Source organism: Peromyscus leucopus, unplaced genomic scaffold, assembly GCF_004664715.2.
Source record: "Peromyscus leucopus breed LL Stock unplaced genomic scaffold, UCI_PerLeu_2.1 scaffold_1333, whole genome shotgun sequence".
Classification (NCBI taxonomy): domain Eukaryota; kingdom Metazoa; phylum Chordata; class Mammalia; order Rodentia; family Cricetidae; genus Peromyscus; species Peromyscus leucopus.
Window position 1 is genome coordinate 90719 of NW_023504483.1, and position 15960 is coordinate 106678.

General features: G+C 42.6%; 1 pseudogene; it reads left to right on the plus strand.

The window, feature by feature from the left end:
• The first annotated feature begins 39 nt into the window (after positions 1-39).
• On the plus strand, positions 40-5437 carry LOC114688178 (annotated as a pseudogene).
• Positions 5438-15960: the final 10523 nt, after the last annotated feature.

The window sequence follows — 15960 nt, forward strand, 5'->3', positions numbered from 1 at the left end:
CCGAAGGAGAAGTGGGGTAAGTAAGGAGGTGCCCATACCATGGCTCCTACAAAGCAGACTGCCAGCAAATCCACCAGTGGTAAAGCATCCAGGAAACAACTGGCTACTAAAGCCGTTCGCAAGAGTGCGCCCTCTACTGGAGGGTGAAGAAACCTCATCCTTACAGGCCTGGTACTGTGGTACTTCGTGAAATCAGACTTTATCAGAAGCCCACTGAACTTCTGATTCGCAAGCTCCCCTTCCAGCGTCTGGTGCAAGAAATTTCTCGGGACTTCAAAACAGATCTGCGCTTCCAGAGTGCAGCTATTGGTGCTTTGCAAGAGGCAAGTGAGGCCTATCTGGTTGGCCTTTTTGAAGATACCAACCTGTGTGCTATCCATGCCAAACATGCCAAAATTATGCCAAAAGATATCCAGCTAGCACGCCGCATACACGGAGAACGTGCTAGCTGGATATCTTTTGGCACTATGTCCACTATGAGTCCACTATGTGGGGAAACATTTCATTCTCAAAAATTTTTTTTCCTCTTCTTCCTGTTATCAGTAGTTCTGAATGTTAGATATTTTTTCCATGGGGTCAAAAGGTACCTAAGTATATGATTGCGAGTGGAAAAATAGGGGACAAAAATCAGGTATTCACAGTTTTTCCATTTTCATTTGTGTGTGAATTTTTAATATAAATGCAAGATGTAAAGCATTAATGCAAGCAAAATGTTTCAGTGAATACATTTCAACAGTTCAACTTTATAACAATGATAAATTAACCTGTTAAAATTTTCTGGACAATGCCCGCATTTGGATTTTTTTAAATAAGTAAATTTCTTATGGACGGCAACTAAATGGTGTTTGTAGCATTTTTATCATACAGTCGATTCCATCCATTCACTATATTTTCTGACTGAGTTGTTCTACATGCAGGTACATGTTTTTAATGTTGTCTGTCTTCTGTGCTGTTCCTGTAAGTTTGCTATTAAAATACATTAAACTATTAAAAAAAATTCTTACTAACTAAATTCAAGGACACATTTAAGAAGATCATACCCTATGATCAAATTAGATTCATTCTAGGGACACCAGATTGTCTCAACATACACAAACCACTAATTGTAATTGTCCTGGCTAGTTTTATGTCAACATAATACAAGCTAGAGTCATCTGAAAGGAGAAACACCCGAGTGAGAAGTCTTCCGTAGGATCCAGCTATAAGCCATTTTCTTAATTACTGATTGACAGCCCATGGTGGGTAGTGCTATCCCTGTGCTGGTGGTCCTGAACTCCATAAAAAATCAGTCTGAGCAAGCCATGAGGAGTAAGCCAGTAAGCACATGACCACTGCATCAGCTCCTGCCTCAAGGTCCCTGCCCTGTTTGGGTTCTTGTCCTGACTTCCTTCAGTGATAAACAAGGCTGTAGAAGTGTAAACCTGAATAAACCCTTTCCTTTCAAAGTTGCTTTGGTCATGGTGTTTCATAACAGCAATAGTAACCCTGACTAAGCTTAAAGACAGAGACCACAGAAGCATGTGAACAGAGGCAGAGACGGCCTCTGACAAAGCTCATATCAAAAACTCTGAAAAAGTAGAAACAGAAGAATGATACCTCAACATACCTCAGCAGAGCAATTTATTACAAATCCCATCCAGCAGTAAACTAAATGAAGAAAAATTAGAATCATTTCCTTGAAAATCAGTAATGAGGCAAGTGTGACGCCTCATACTGGAAATATGCTGAAAGTCTTAGCTAAACAATGAGAGTGAAGAATGAAATTAAAGGAATAAACTAGGGAAAAGAAGAGAGGTTTGGAGATAGATCAGTTGGTAAAGTGCCTGCCTTGCAAAAGTGAGGAACTGAGTTTGAGCCCCAGGACCCACATAAAAATGCTGGGTGTGGGATTCATATAATTCTAGTGCTGAGGAGATAGAGACAGGAGACTCTTTGCCATTTACTGGCCAATCAGCCTAGCCTAATTGGTGAGTTCCAGGCCAATAAGAGGCCCTGCCTCAAAAGAGGTGATGGCATTCCTGAGGGTGGCACCCTGATATTGTCCTCTGGTCTTTGGTTACACGGACACACATGGGCATACACACACCACTGACACACAGGTACCCCCCCATACTTAAACATGTACATGCTTTAAAATATAGGAAAGGAAGAAGTTAAGAAATCTGCATTTGCAATGACATGACTTTATAATGAAAAGACCCTGAAGATGCCACTGGGGAACTCTCAGACGTGACAGACACTGTCAGAAAAACAGAACAAAGCAGAGTCAACATATTAAAAGCCAGTAGGTTTTATTTTAATGTATATGCCAATAAAGAACTTGTGTATATGCTAATAAAGAGCTTGCTGGGAAACAAAACCAAAGAATATAATCCTTTTGCACTAGCTTCAAATACGAATTTCAGAAATAAACCCAGGCAGGGAAGTGAAAGATTTCTACATTGAAAATATCACACACTGAAGAAGATACTAGAAGACAGAAAGGCATTCCGTGCTAGTGGATTGGCAGATTAACATTATGGAATGTGCAACAGAAAGCAGTTTACAGATTCAATGCAATTCCCAACAATATTCGCTTGAAGTTCTTCAAATAAAGTCCTAAAATCCATACAGATGCACAAAAAGAACCTGAAGAGTCAAATAATCCTAAGCAGAAACAGAAATGCTGGAGCTGTTGATATTCTGATATGCCTCTTGAAAACCCACCCCTTGGAGTCACCCTGTGTCCTGACATAACAGCCTCATTTTAAGGAAATCTCTTCCCTTTCTTCCCTCCTCTCTTCCTCTTTTCTCCCACAAACTGTGCTCCCTCAAACCCCCTCTCTCTTCCTTTCTCCTTTCTGTCCGTCTTTCTCTCTATCTTTCTAAAAAATGCTTTCTGTGTGGATGCAGCATCTGGGTTGTGAATTATTGACTGCTGCTGCCACTATGTCTGCATGGCATTCATCTGCGCAGCCTGCCGCTGCATCTGCCCAGCATACCAGCATGTTTTGCCCCCTGGCCCAGTCAGCCTTGGGTCACCAGCATGCATAATTCATAACATTGGAGCCCAACATGGGGCTATCTTGCACAATCCCTTAGTCCTCGCTGACTCTCTGGGAAGTTGGAGGTCAGATTTTTCTTGGTTCACTTGCTGATGCCATGTGTCTTTCAGGCTTTAAGCCCTTTGGGCCCATCCCTCTGTGATGACATATGGAGACACCCTATGCCCACTCAATTACACCACCCATAGCCTTTAATATCATGGTCCATTGGCTACCTTGAGCCATTATTGTTGGCCCTCTGACCCTCTGGGATGCTGGAGATCAGTCTTCTAGGCCTTATACCTCATTGTAGAAAAATGTGCCTACCCAACTCCCATCCCAGCTTCTTTTTCACTGCCAACTCCCCCATGCTCCTCCAGCCTCTACTAAGCAACTACATCATCACTTGTTACCAGTTTTCTTTACGAAGCATGTATACCCCTTGCCTCTATTTACTCTCCTTGTCTGTAATTCTGTCTCTTAATCTATTCTCTCTGTCCCTTGACTCTATTGCTGGGACCTTCTATTCCACCCACAGGACTTTGGTGTGGGACCCTTCCCCCACCCACTGGATGCTCTGTCACTGCTCAGAGCCAAGCCCCTGCATCAGTATATATTTCCTCTGCTGCTCCTGCTGCCAGGCCTTGAGAGATGGCCACACTGACTTGTTTCTGACTAACTCTCTAAACTTCACTTTATATGTTCAGTTTATTTTGGGGAAAAAAAAAAGAAAAAACCCACATGACCACATGGGCAGCCACCACATTTGGTAAGGGCAGTCACATGTTCACGAGACATCCAAAATGAGGGCAGTCACATGATCAGGTGCCATCATGGCTAAGATCAAAATGGACAGGTCATATGACCTCACCAACATCTTTACTAAGGGTAGCCTCCTTTTGGGGGTCCCGACAACAACACCCCAATGCCAGCTTGAAGCAGATACAAAAGAGAACACATCATCTCATGTTCTCTGTCCAGAATAGGCTGAAATCCTGGGTCTAAAGGAACCCCCCTGGCACAGAGGACTGATTAGCTATCTAAAACCCATTGATATTTGTTAATTGACACTGTTCTGCAATAAGATGAGACACTTGACCTTCTTTATGCAGAACCAATGAGGTATTTATATGACCTTAGGAAATAATTATTTCTACATAAATCATTCAGGATGATAATATGACTGTACTCAAGGATCAGAAGAACTACAGCTATAGAACACTAAAAATGGTAATAGATTTCAATGATCACTGTCAACAGCTTAAAAAGTATCTCTCCTTACTCAGCATCTATTCAGGCTTAGGAATGTGAGCCTCCATATTCTTGCTAACTTCATTAAGCTGTAACTAACTGGGAAACCTATATATTCAGATTTAATTTATAAATGTGCTCAAAGTTATAAATACACCTAACAGATATTGTTCTCCTAGTCCTCAAGCACTTGTAGAGATCTGAGAATTTGGCATCTAATAAAACAGCTTTTTAAGATAAAGAGACATGTCAGCTCCTGACAGCATTCTATATCTTCTCCAAGATGAATTCGGGAGCTTATGGCAAGGCTGTCTTTGCAGCAAAATGCTGAGATCCTGTCCAGACTGTGAATAAGAGGAACAACAGGGATCGATTGTGCTCTCTACCAAGACAAGTAGGATGACCTCCCCAAATTTCTACTTCACAGAAAAAAAATCTGTAAGACCTTCCGGACCTATCACCTGAATAAGTGCTACCTTTGGGGCCTCTGTCCATAATGACCACAGAGAGACATGGAAATGCTGCCTAGGTAGCTGGGAAGTTGTCTCACTTCTTAAATTTATTCTTCTCAGATCTGATGATGTTTTCTAAATAGGGTATCAGTTTAACAGTCCCAGACTTCATGGTACAGGATAGACTGGTTTCAGATATAACTCCAGAGGTTCAAAGTTTTAATACTGATAAATGCAGCTTTGATAAACTGATAGAACATTGACTACAAAGAGTTTTGAAGAGCCCTTAAATTTCTATGGATTTTTCACACTTTTGCTGTGATATAAATCCATTCCAGCTGTCTTACAGATGCCTACAGGTTCCTGGGAAAGGTTCTGCTACTGTATCAAGAAACCTGGTCTAATGAAAACTTAACAGTCTCCAGAGCCCATTTTGACCTCACCCATTTTTGAGCATATTTTTCAGTTTCCCTCCCCATGCCTGGATCAAAGGGCTCTTCAGATATGCCAGCCCCTGCACCACCTGGCACCAGCCTCAAGGATGCCAACTGGGATGGATACACCTCCACCTCCAGAGAAATGGCAGATGGGATGGCTCCTACACTCCTGAAGAACACATCATCCTTTAATTCAATGCTGGTTCCATCTCTTCAGGCTCAGGCAGGCACAGGACCAACAAGTGGAACCTGGTTCTCCAAGATTTCGCAATGAACAACATACCTGCCCTCATGTCTCACTCATTCACTCTTGCCTCTTCTGTATAACCAGGGCACTTCTCTGTTCTGTTCGTTCTGAGGGTTATCACTTCCCATGGCTAGCCCAGCTCATAAGGCCAGTGATAACAATCTATTTTTCTCCTAGCAACCTCAAAGAACAGCTGCCTGAAGTCTCCACGTCAGAGATTTCCAGGCTGACAGCTAACTATGCTTCCTCACTCCTGCTTCCTGCTGTGTGTGACTCCAGGCTTCCCCCTCCCACTTGGCCCCTTGTCAGCTTGAAGTAGCCTTGAGAATGCAGCACCCTTGCTCCCCCCTGCTCCCATAACTCACCTCTTTTTATCAAAACAGAGGAATGTTAATATTCTGACCCATCCCCTTGAAGTCCCGCCCCTTGGGTGCTGTCTGCATCCTGATGTAAAAGCCTCATTTTAAGAAAAACCTCTGCCCCATCCTATCTCTCTTCTGCATTTCAACACTTCCCTGCCATGAGGTGTGCACACCTCTGCTTTCTTTCTCTCTTTCTCTTCCTCTCTCTCCCTTTCTCTATCTCGGTCTTTCTAATAATGTCTCTCCCCATGAATGCAGGGCCTGGGTTAGAGTGACTGTGTCTCATGTGAGCTACTGTGTCTCGGCTGCCACTGCATCTGCCCAGCATGCCGGCATGTTTCCCTGCACAAGCGGGATATTCTTGGGAGTTACCCACACAATAATTCATAACAGGCACTAACTTGGTACTTGATATCAAACAATATAACAGATCAATAGTAATCAAAACAGCATGAAGCTGGCACACACACACACACACACACACACACACACACATACACACAAAAAAAAACAAACATATAGACCAAGGGAACAAATGGAATGAAGAACTCAGAAATAAACCCACAGTTACAGCCACCTAATCTCTGACAAAAGGTGTCAAAAATTACACATTGGAAAAACAACAGAGAGACAAAAGGAAAAGGGAGAAAAACACACACTAGGGAAGGGAAAAACAATCTTTTTATCAAATAGTGCTGGAAACACTGGAAATCCATTTGTAGAAGAATGAAACTGGATCTTCTTGTCTCACCCTGTAAAAAAATCTGTTCAAAGTAAATCAAATACCTAAAAGTGAGGATATGAAACTTTGAAAATGCTAAAGTGAAGCATAGGCAAACAATTCAAAATATAGGCCTAGAAAAGAATGTTGTGTAGAAATTACAAAAGGGGTTACACATAATTAATAAGCTTCTGCAAAGCAAAGGATATCATCTCCATTCTCATAGCCCAGACCTCTCTGTTCTTCCCACTGCACTTTTCTCACATAGGACAACTGGTAGTCACTTCATTCATTGTTGCTTTCATCTTATTTGATGACCTGAGGAGGTAGAGTGTCTCTTCTCAGAACCAGGCCTGGTGCCTGCCACAGGGTGGGCTCAGGGGCTGTGGTGCTCCAGTGCCCACATAGCAGCCGGGCATGGTAGCATGTGCCTATAATCTTAGCAGTGAGAAGGTGGAGGCAGTAGATCCTTGAAGATTACTTGCCAACCACTCTTGCTGAACCAATGAAAAAGCTCCAGGTTCAGGGAGAGACTATCTCAGAACACAAATTAGAGAGGCATTGAAGATACTACCCATCAATCTCTGGCCTTCTCATACATATAGGTGGATGCACAAAGAAGATTATGTGCACCTACATACATATATACACACATAGATGGCGGGGGAGGGAGTGTTGAGATTATCTCTATAGGAATTAGTTAACATAGGTCAATGAAAACTATACATGTAAATGGCATCAATGATCCACAGACTGAAATTCAAGATGGGGGTCAAACAATGAGGTTAGTGGAAGACAAAAATAGATGTCATAGTATTTGGTATTTAATGAAATATTCTTCAGATCAAAATTAGTTATAAAATACAGATAGTCTACTAGATAGGAACGGAGGAAACATTTCATTGGGAAATATAACAATTGTAAATATAAGTGCACCAAATGTGGGGCTCCTAATTTCAGAAATATACAAATGGTCACAAAAGGTCAGATGGATTCTGATAGGATAACTGGGACTGACATCAATATCCTACTTTTATCTTTAAACAGGCCATCCAAAGTAAAACAATCAGCAAAGAAACTGCTGGACTAAACCACACCATACATCAAATAGACCAAACAGATATCTGTAGAACATTCCAATCAACGGATACAGTGTATATATTTATCTCAGAGGTCCATAGAATCTTCTCTACAATAGACGCTGTTCTAGGCCACAAAGCAAGTCTTTATGAGTATAAGACAATTGAACTCCTATCTTCCATCCTATCAGAACAAAATGAAAGAAACAAGAAAACAATAGCCTGAGAAAAAACACAAATACTGAGAGAATGAACAGCACATCCTTGAGTGGACAATGGCTACTGAAAAAACCAATGTGGAATTTAAAAAGAACCTAGAATCAAACGAAAATGAAATCATGATTTTCCACAAAACTAGGGACCAACAATTTTCATCATCAAGGTGACTGACATTTTGTTCTCTGTGTATTGGAGTGTTTTCACTTTCAGACCATACCTGTAAGTGATTTCAGGGAGCATTTGAATTTGTGCCTGGCTGTTTCCCTCAAACAACAACCCTTCCCATCACTCAAATCCTCCTCCTTGAAGCCATGGTGCTGGAAAGGCTAATGCTCTTCCTTTCGGTGGTGAGCTGACAACTGGGCTCATTGACTATTCTGGAAGGCTCCAGTTCTAGAGAAAACACCTTAAAATCTTCATCATTTATGTCAACAAAACATTCAGAATTAAGTAGAAGCTGACAGTTACCTAAAAGATCAGGGGCCTAGCAAGAGACTTTTTGGGGTGAATGGAGGATGAATGGATAGGTGCACAAATGCAGAACCACTACTTCAAGAAGGACCTGAAAGCTGATACAGGGCAAAGGACAGAGTTCAGACAAAATCCTGGGAGTTGTTGGCCAAGAGAACAGGGAGCACAAAAATAAATAAATAAATAAATAAATAAATAAATAAAATTTAAAAAAACACTGCCATGGTTATGGGTTGCCTAACATGTCCTACCTGTGGACATCAGCTAAGAAGTCAGCCAATGGTGCTAAGCTTGCAGGACCCTGTGTGGACATGGAGAACCCAAGGACAGTGGGCTCCAGTCTTCAGTTTCCACACTCTCAGGATAGCCGTTCCCACACCAATGTCTCTGGCTCCATTTCTCCTTCCTATTCTTCCCTCTTTTTAGACAAAATTCTACACAGTCTTCATAAATAAGAAACACAGAGCCAAATACAGAGGAAATAGCCAAAGAGATCTGAGCAATAGACATGATTAGCCTTAGCTTACCACAAGCAGTAGCTTCCCCAGAGAGAGTTTTTTCCTACCTAACTTGTGTTTTTATTGCCTTTCTGTTGTGCCTTCTCATTGGCTCTAAACCAAGCCACATGACTTCCTCATCACTGCCTGTCTATACAGACCTCCAGGTCTCTATGGTTAGTACTGGGATTAAAGCCTCATGTCACCACTCTTGGCTGTGTCTTTGACCACAGAGACTCTGCCTGCCATGTGATCGGGAATACAAGGAACATTCCTAAACATAATAAATGCAATTTATAGCAAGCCAACAGCAAACATCAAATTAAACGGAGAGAAACTCAAAGCAATACCACTAAATTCAGGAACAAGGCAAGGCTGTCCACTCTCCCCATACTTATTCAATAGAGTACTAGAAGTTCTAGCTAGAGCAATAAGACAACAAAAGGAGATCAAAGAGATACAAATTGGAAAGTAAGAAGTCAAACTTTCACTATTTGCAGATGATATGCTAGTATACATAAGTGACCCCAAAAACTCTACCAGGGAACTCCTATGGCTGATAAACTCCTTCAGTAAAGTGGCAGGATACAAGATCAACTCAAAAAAATCAGTAGCCCTCCTATATACAAATGATAAAAGGGCTGAGAAAGAAGTCAAAGAAACATCACCCTGCAGTGGGTAGCCATTCCAGCTTGGATCTGGAAGATCCAACTCCCATTGAGACTCTGGCAACTGTCACACCTATGAGGCGGGGCCAAGGGAGGCTTTTGGAGACCTGAGACCTGGATGGGCGAGCGCTCTCTCTGTTCCTGGACCCTAGACAGTGGAGGTTGACTGAGCAGAGCTCCAGAGAACACCGCTGGACTGCGATACACCTTTCCCAGACCCACATGTTCAACATATTCATATATGGGTGTGTGTGTGTACATATGTATGTATATGTATGTATGTATATGTATATATATAAATATACATATATATGCAAATTTAAATCTCATTTGTACAAGACAGAAAATGGGGTATTTTGCCATTCTGAATCTAGATAATCTTGTTTAGCAAAATGACTTCCACTTACAATCATTTCCTGGCAATGTCATGATTTCATTTTTTCTCATGGCTGAATAAAATACCCTTGTGCACTTGGCATCAATTTCTTTATCCACTGGCAATGGTGACCATCTCTGCTGGTTCCATTTCTTACCTATTGTGAACAGAAGCACCTGTGTCTTGTAGGAAGGTCAAGTGTGAGAGTGACAGGTGCTCACTGTGGATTCTTGTTTCCTTTTCTTCCTCTGACAATACAGGTGTCAGGACCAAAGATGTTCCAACTTGGGAGCCTTGTTGTCCTTTGCGGACTGCTCACTGGGACCTCAGCATCATTTTCAGGTAATATTGGCACTAACTTGAATAATTTGGACATTCTGAGTTCTGTCTCTGGAAATGAATCAGTGAAGATGCCACCAGCTAGTTCCAGGAGTGACCCTAATAAACACTGTACCTGCAACAGCCGAGAGAGCCGGGAGGGGACAGTTCACACTTCTGTTTTCCCACAGTCTGTAATTTCAGGCCCCAGGTGAATGTTCCATTTGTCCCCATCTCCACCTGCATGGTGGTACCTAAAGCCTTTCTCTAAGATAACACTTTCTTTCTTCAAATTTAGCCAGAATTAATAGTCCAAGTTCTTTCACGGGACAGGAAGTTGGAATCCATACCCCATTAGTCCCAAGCAGTGGCTTTCTAGAGTTTTGAGTCACACAGTCCTGGGTTCAAGTTCTGGCTCTGCTGCCTATTGTTTCCCTTGCTCTGAACTGTCCTTGAGAGTGTAGAGGCTCACATTTCTGAACAGGACATAGTGAGGACACGAGGGTGATGCGGAGACTTCAAATATTGCAGGAGGGATGACTAGAGTGCACTTATGGTTTGTCGCAGGGATATATTCAGTGGACGGAGAAAGAGGGCCTTGCAAGCTGGCCTGTCTTCCAAAGACAACAGCACAGAGATGAAGATGCCCCTGATTGTGGATTCTTCTTTGTATATGTGAGTATATGTCACTTAAATTTAGAGGGTACAGTGACCTGGCCATTTGAGTGGGAACCTCATTCCCAGGTACTTCATGACCTCTGCCCTCCGTTTCCTAATCTGTTAAAGGGGAGACCCTCTGAGGCCTAAAAACCCAATCTTTAAAGTATTGTAGTGAAAACAGGCCACGTTAAATCTCTTTTTAAAAAATGTCCTATGCAACATCCTTTTTTGTGTGTATGTTGCATGTGTGAATATGTGTGTATACAGACTCACATATGTACTCACAAGTGATGGTGGAGGTCAGAGGCAAACATCAGGAATCTGCCTCTATCTTTTGCAACATTAATTTTTGAGATTTGGTTTCTCATAGAAACTAGAATTCAGAGATTATGGATAGACTAGATGAACAAGTAAAATATAATTTAAAAAATTTAATTTAAACAGACAGAGAAGGAAATGACCAAGTCAAGAACCTGTGCAAGAGAGTTTCCTGGACTGGGGTTATATTTCAGGGAGAGCGCTGGCCCAGTACCTGTGAGAGCCTGGCTTCCATCAGCAGCAGTGGGGGGCATAGAGCCTGGATGAAGTCCATGCACTTATGAAGCTATGAGCTGTGAGATCTTGGGGTACTTACTTAACCTCTCTATGCCCAGGTCTCTTCACTCTGAAAAGAATGTGATTTATCTCCTAGCACTGTTGTAGTGATTCAATGAATTAAACCATGTATAATACAAGAAATGAACACATGTGATTTGTGTCACAAATGTTAGCAATTATCTTCATTCTTAGTCTAATGCCAAGTAAAAAGCTCACATGTGCTGAACATGCGTGACCTACAGAACTCTAATACAAATGCATAAATTTTGTGGAGAATATGTAACATGATGACATTGCCCAGATGCTATTGACAATGCCTTTAGACACACTTCATTGCATCCATTCAGAAGAGGAAAACCAGGGCAGCCTGCAGAGCCTTCTAGTCCTGTGTTCAATGTGAATTTTATTTTCTGAAGCCATGATGATAATCCCAGGAAAAGAGCCATCATTTCCTTGAATCTCCTATGTTTCTTAAGGGATGTAACAGAGAGCCAGAAGAGCGGGCCCTATGGGATCCTGTGGAAATGTGCAAAAGAAACAAGGAAGGGTGTCTCTGATTCATCAGGCAGGTAAGTCTCATCCATCCCAGCAGACTGGGCTCTCAGGGAGGTTTTAGGACCCAACTTTAATCCTGTTCTTACACTTGGGAAGCAGCATGGTGGAATACACAGTCAAACAACACTAAAGGATAAACTCTGTCTCTACTGTAAGCAATGTTGCTCTGCAGCTTTTGAGGCCTCAGTTTCCATATCTGTGCATTATAACAATAGAGACCCGGACTTCTCAGCTTCTGGGATGAAGACATGAGAATCTCCAGCCATAATCGTGCATTTGCTTACAATAACTTTCACCTGGGTCAATGTGCCGTGTGCATCTGAGGGTGTTAACATTTATATTCACACTGAGGTGAAAATTATTTGCTGACTGAACTGGGCTCTTGGATTCTCAAACATTTTACAAGGAGTTAGTGACTGAGCTCTAAATTTGTGCACAGACACTTGACTCTGGACTAAACTTTCACCCTGACTTGCACATGGCCTCTACTCAAACATTTCCCATCTTCCTCTGCTCCAGAAGAAGGGATGAGGAGAGGTTTGAGTCAGGTTCCAGAATTAAACCACAAATCTACAGCTGCCTCTCTTTTGTCCACGGCCTCAACCATATTGGGCATTGGGCAATGAGTGAAGACAGCAGGGCCAGGCCAGTGTGTGTCCAATCATTGTCTGTGGAAGCCAGCTCCCACTGTGGCTGTGACAGCCAGTGTTCTGAAGCCCTGTGTTCTCATTCCAGGTTGGTGTCCAATGGCTCCCTCTGATTCCCCGTGGCATCTTCCTCTCATAATTTCTTCTATGAGACACAAAAACTGTACCTGAGCCCGGATTTTCCTCTTCTCTCAGTGGTCTCCACACCTGTTATCACTACCACAGAAATTAAAGCCCACTACATCTTGATGAATATCTTGTCACAGTTCTTACTTTAGAATTGTTGGCAGGGTGTGGGCTATGTGTGGGGTGAGATGGTACCTGAGTGACAGGGACAGATCCAGAGATGGAAGAGCCATCAGAGCATACCTTACAGATTTCCTTTATCCATAGAGTTGTGGAAGCAGGGAGAGAGTGGCCACACAGTACCTGGGTGACTGTGGCAGAACCTCAAACCATCCAGCTGCAATTGTTCAAAATGTATATTGAGCACCTACTATGCACTAGATAGGCAGTGGGATGGGGTGATGCTGGAAAACAACCTCACTCAGACTTTTGCCATGTCTCTTCAACGGTCCTAAGGACTGGTACAGAATGAGGACCACCCTGTTTGAAGAGATGAAGGAGCACAGACAGACAGGCACACATGGCTGTGCCCTTTCCTGCCTGTCTCTTCCCCAGGGGCAGTTGGAGCCCTTATCCTCTCCAGTCTCACTTAGCCATCCCATTGCTACTCAGCACCTGGACATCACCTATCAGATTCTAAAAAGCTTAGTCTCCCTGGGGAGGTCAGGGTCCTGGTGACACCACCTGGTCCCTGACTCCATTTCTTGTCCAGAGGCTGCAACTCATGATGTCTCCTTCACAGTTGACCACATCCTGATAACTACAGGAAGTAACTGATGTTCGTAGAGGCAAAGTGATTCATTCAGGCCACATAGTAAGGAAAGGTCAGTTGCAGGATTTGAAATCACAGCTATAGGGCTCCTAGACTATCTTTTTATAGGGTTTGAATGATAAATGTCACCCACAGTCTCTGGAATTCAAATACTTAGTCCTCGGTTGGTGCTATTGGCAGAGACTTAGGAAGTGTGGCCTTGCTACAGGAAGTATGTCACTGGGGTCACCTTTAATATTCTTCAGCATCAGGGCACTCCCTGTTGGCTCTATTTCCTGCTGGTGGCACAAGGTGTCAGCTCTCAACTGCCCCAGTATACATTTTGCCTGTTGCCATATTTCCCAACCACGAAGGTGATAAACACTTATCCTTCTAGAACTATCTGCCCAAATAAACTTCCTCCTAGAAGTCATGGTGTTTTAGCATGGGAATAGAGAATTAACTAACATAACTTGCTCAGACCAGGTGACCTCACAGCTTCCATTGTCCCACTTTCCTCTTCCTGTTGCCTTCCTCAAGGACAAGGACCTCTTGAGGGTAGTCTTCTTGCACTTCTTCCATGCTGGCCATCAATTTTCACTTCCTGTTCCCACTCTTCTCCCTACAAAAGCATGCTGCCTGGGAAGATGCAAAGCAGAACTCAAGATGGTATTGGAGTTTTTCCCAAGGGCCCTGCAGTCTCACACTCCCAGGAGCCTTGCTTATTTCCCAGCAGCCATCTCATGGCTCTGCATAGTTCCAGAAAGGGGGCTTCTGCTCTTTCCCTCATGGGAAATACTGTGTCTTATTTTCTTAACTCTCTTTTGCCAGAGCTTTTTATCACAGCAAAAGAAAAAGAAAACACATGTGTGTCTATAACAGATAGTGAGATTGAAACAATAATAAAGCCTCCCAACAAAGAGACCTGGACCAAACAGATTCACTGCCAAATCCTACCAAATAAAGAGTTAAGACCAAAGCTCTCTAATCTGTCTCATAGAACAGAAAGGGAAGAAAGACTACTAAAGTCATTCTTCAAAGCCAATATTGCCCTAATTGCAAAACCGGATAAAGACACAACAAAAAACAGATAACAATAACACAAATTTCCCTGATGAACACAAATAAAAAACTTCACAATAAAATTCTTCCTAACTAAATGCACAGGCACATTTAAGAAGATCATACACTATGGTCAAATGGGATTCATTCTAGTGGCACCAGATTGTCTCAACATACACAAACCACTAATTGTAATTGTCCTGGCTAGTTTTATCTCAACTTGATACAAGCTAGCGTCATCTGAAAGGAGAAAAACACAATTGAGAAGTCTTCCATTAGATCCAGCTCTAAGAAATTTTCTTAATTAGTGATTGACAGCCCATGGTGGGTAGTGCTATACCTGTGCTGGAGGTCCCGGACTCCATAATAAATCAGGCTGAGCAAGCCATGAGGAGTAAGCCAGTAAGCACATGACCTCTGCATCAGTTCTTGCTTCCACGTTCCTGCCATGTTTGAGTTCTTGTACTGACTTCCTTCAGTTATAAACAAGGATGTGGAAGTGTAAAGCCAAATAAACCCTTTCTTCCTAATGTTGCTTTGGTCATGGTGTTTCATAACAGCAATAGTAACCCTGACTAGACATAGATATGCTTAAAGACAGAGACCCCAGACATGTGAACAAAGGCAGAGAAAGCCTCTGACAAAGCTCATATCAAAAACTCTGAAAAAAAATTGGAACAGAATGAGCATACCTCAACATACCTCATCAGGGCGATTTATTGCAAACCTATATCCAGCTGTATACTAAATGAAGAAAAACTAGAATCATTTCCTTGAAAATCAGGAATGAGGCAAGGGTGGCCCCTCATACTCGAAATAGTGCTGGAAGTCTTAGTTAAATGATGAGAGTGAAGAAAGAAACTAAAGGAATAAAACTAGGAAAAAGAAGAGAGGTTGTGAGATAGCTCAGTTGGTAAAGTGCCTGCCCTGCAAAAGTGAGGAACTGAGTTTGAGCCCCAGGACCCACATAAAAATGCTGGGTGTGGGGATCATGCAGTTCTATTGCTGCAGAGACAGAGCCAGGAGACTCTTTGCCATTGGCTGGTCAACCAGCCCAGCCTAACTGGTGAGTTCCAGGCCAATAAGAGACCCTGCCTCAAAAGAAATGATGGCATTTCTGAGGTTTGGCCCAACAAACGCATACGCCAGGAACCCGCCAGTGGTCAAACCCCCGTTTTGTGGCATCTATCTGCTGCCTATATGAGACATGAAGCAGGAACCTGGTTTTGGTTCTTTTTAGAATTGGTTATTAAATATTCTCAGGTTTAAGGTGGAAACCTGAGCCATTGGGTGCCATTTGCTGATGGAGGCCTTCTCTCCAGGTTCCACCAAGCCCCACAGTCCCACAATGCATATATAAAATAATCACTCAGACGCTTATATTACTTATAAACTGTATGGCCGTGGCAGGCTTCTTGCTAACTGTTCTTATATCTTAAAT